The sequence below is a fragment of the Gossypium hirsutum genome, chromosome D09 (assembly GCF_007990345.1).
Source record: "Gossypium hirsutum isolate 1008001.06 chromosome D09, Gossypium_hirsutum_v2.1, whole genome shotgun sequence".
Lineage (NCBI taxonomy): Eukaryota > Viridiplantae > Streptophyta > Magnoliopsida > Malvales > Malvaceae > Gossypium > Gossypium hirsutum.
Genome location: NC_053445.1, coordinates 14,137,630 through 14,141,300, shown reverse-complemented (window position 1 = coordinate 14,141,300; position 3,671 = coordinate 14,137,630). Strand labels below are relative to the sequence as shown.

The 3,671-nt window shown below is 36.0% G+C and overlaps 1 non-coding gene across 1 annotated transcript; it reads right to left on the bottom strand.

The window, feature by feature from the left end:
* Positions 1 to 2,333: 2,333 nt before the first annotated feature.
* Positions 2,334 to 2,440, bottom strand: LOC121221444 (small nucleolar RNA R71). The gene has a single exon (XR_005918836.1). It is a non-coding gene; the product is annotated as a small nucleolar RNA R71 (small nucleolar RNA).
* Between the last annotated feature and the right edge of the window lie 1,231 nt (positions 2,441 to 3,671).

Below are 3,671 nucleotides of genomic sequence, written 5' to 3'. Positions count from 1 at the left end.
CATACCTGGCCACCATTACATTTGTTTCAAATCACTGTACAATTTACTACTACGAGAGTGAATCGAATAACTACTGCTGTAAGCTTCTTGCAAAATCTCTTGTTTAACTTTAAAAGTCTTTGGAACACATAATCTGTTTCAGAAGTATAAGCTATTATCAGCACCAATACTGTATCTTGAAAATTTTCAATCTGCTCCCATTTAGCAACTAATTCAAGATCATTTTTTGATCCTCGCGAATCTATTGTAAAAACATCGATCTAGCTTTTAACTCATTCGTAATTGGTCTGTCATCAACCAACGTCAGACAAGTATTCATAGTTTTTAAAGCAAACAATGGCTTTTGACTTAGAGCATCTGCAACAATATTATTTTTTCTCGAGTGATAGTCGATAATCAAATCGTAATCTTTTAACAACTCCAACCATCTACGTTGTCTGAAATTTAGTTCTTTCTGGGACATGAAATATTTTAAGCTTTTATGATTGGTGAAAATGTGACACTTTTCTCCGTATAAGTGGTGTTGCCAAATCTTTAGGGTAAACACGATTGGTGTAAGTTCTAAATCGTGTGTCGGATAATTTTTCTCGTGCAATTTCAACTATTGAGAGGCATAAGCTACAACATTGCCTTTGTGCAGCAAAACACAACCTAAACCGTTAAGTGAATGATAACTCTTAAAAAGGGTTATATTTCATGCCCTTAGCCTTAGTTAATTGCCTGTACTTAGGTGAGTTTACTTGTATTTTAAGATATTGCATTTGTCTTTTTAGAGTATTTCATTAAAGACCTTGAATTTTACTTAAGTGTTATTACATGTTGCTTTTAATTTCTTGTGGGGAAGACCTCTTTGGTGGTTGATTGGCAGGTGCAAATTGTAGGAAAATGAGTAAAGGATTGAAGGTTTGCCATGACAAAGTTTGGATTTTTGCCAACACAAACATTGTGGCCATGCTTGGAAGATGCCTAGTCAGCACTTAATGCGTACCGTTCACAACCCAAGCTATACTTGTACCAGATAAATCCACCTAAAAAAGAGAGAAATGATTATGGGTTGATGGCCTACCCTAGAAGATCAAACTTATAAAAGCCAAAGGGGGAATCCTAGAAAAAAGAGTATTTTTTTATAGAAAGAGAGGAGGAGCAGCTTTTGACAGAAAAGAAAGGGGAAGAACCAAGAAGGAAGGCGCCTGAAGAAGGAGAAAATGAATGCATCATCTTTGGCAGCTACAAGACATTGCGCTGCTAGTGTTGAGAGCTAGATAGGTGAAAGCTATCATCTCGGATTTTCTCCTTTGATTCTTATTGTTCTTTTTTTCAAAATTATATGTTATTAATGATGTTGGTTGTTGAATTAAACTCGAACTTGATTTGCCTAGCTATGAGCTAAATCTCTTAGGCTCAAGATTACTTGCTGAACCCTTTGCTTTCTATTAATTTTTAGAATTTGAGTTGGAATTGTTCTACTATGTTTTTTTTTGCACATTTTATACATCATCATTCTCTCACTTTGCCATTGCATTCTCACTATTATTTTGCTTAGCATTAATCAAGTTTAACTTTAATAACTCAACCAAATTATGCCTATCTAATCTCTATGGAGACGACCTTTTTAACATGTATACTTCCACAATCCTCATATCATATTCACATGCAACAAGTTTTTGGCGTCATTGTCGGGGATTGGCAATTGGTGAAATTTGGTTTTGTTATTTTTATTTTTTCCATTAGTTTTAGCTAACTTAGTTGTATTTAATTTCTACAGATTTGCCACCAGTGTATGAAAAGAGGCATTCCTGTAGAAGAAGAGTATCATTTTGACCTAGAGATCGAAAGAAACTTGAGAAGGAGGAGAAGAGAATTATGTAATATGGCTAGTAAAGGAATGATCCTGGTCTGATAATCTATTGAATCCAAATGGTTGGGATGTTAATCTTCCTATTCACCGTGTGATGGATGATAGAGACAGGCCAATTCGGGAGCATGTCATTCAAATTTTAGATGACCTGAATCTAGAGGTAGTACGACCACACATACAAGGTTAGCATTTTCAGTTGAAACTAATAATGTTTTAGACGTTGCAAACTATTGGACAGTTTAGTGGGTCACTAGCTGAAGATCTGATACTACATTTGAGACTTTTTCTAGAGGTCTGTGACTTATTTAGACACCAGGGTGTTCCTAAAGATGCCTTGCGACTCAAATTGTTCCCATACTCCTTGAGAGATCGTGTAAGAGCATGGCTTAATGCCTTACCATTGGGAACAATGGCATTGTGGAATGACCTTTGCCAGAGGTTTTTGCTATGATACAATCCACCAAACATGAATGCCAAGCTTAGAAATGAGATCACTTCTTTTCGAGAATCAGAGGATGAAACACTTTACGAAGCTTGGGGAAGATTTAAGGAATTACTTAGAAAATTTCCTCTACATGGTTTCTAGCACTAGACTCAGATTGAGATGTTTTATAATGGGCTGAATGCATATACAAGGATGATAGTCAGTGCCTCTGCCAATGGTACTTTGTTGGATAAATCTTATAATGAAGCATATGAGATTTTGGAACAGATTGCGAATAATGAGTATCAATATCCTACCACGCGAGTTAGTACTAGCAGGAGAGCTGTTGGCAATATGGAGCTTGATGCAATCACTTCATTGATAGACCAAGTATCCTCTTTAGCTAATATGATCAAGACAATGAAAAGGCCAACTGCAGTCCAGGAGATAAAACTAGTTGAGCTATCTTGTGGTTATTATGGTGAAGATCATGTGTTTGATGAATGCCCATCAAACCTAACATATGTGTACTACATGGGTAATTTCAACCAAAATAACAATCCCTATCCTAACACCTACATTCCAGAGTGGAAGCAACATCCAAACGTTGGTTCGAATAATCGAGGTACGGGGAATTCAAACAATGTTGTTAGGCAGAATGTCGATAAGGTATTGCCTGGTTATAATCTACCCATGGCATGGTAAAATGTCCAATGAAGTCAAGCATCAACTTCATCATCATCTATTGAATCTTTACTGAAAGAATATATGGAAAAAAATAATGTCGTGATTCAGAGTCAAGCTGCATCCCTACGAGCTCTTGAGAATCAAGTGGGATAGATCGTAAATGCTTTAAATTCAGGACCACAAGGATCTCTACCAAGTGATACTGAGAATTTGATATCAGAAGGGAAAGAGCATTGTAAGACAATCATTCTTAGTAGTGGAATTCAACTAAATGAAATTGTTAAAGGTGCTACTGTAAAAGAGGACAAAATTGATTTCAACCATGGAAATATCTCAAAAAAATCTAAAAAGCACATGACAACTGAAAAGGCTAAATAGAATACTATAACAGCAGAATCAAATCATGTTGCTAGTAAAAATGCCACAAAAAAATATCAGCAACTTGAAGGACGTCCACCTCCACCTTTTTCTTAATGATTTCACAATTGTAAACAAGATGCCCACTTCAACATACCGTTGGTAGAAGCTTTGCAGAAAGTACCCAATTATGTGAAATTTATGAAAGATAGACTGTCAAAGAAGTAAATATTTGGAGAATTTGAAACTATTGCTCTCACTGAGGGGTGCACGAAGATGTTGAAGAATAAATTCCCTCCAAAGTTGAAGGACCAAAGGGAGTTTTACTATCCCATGTTCAATTGG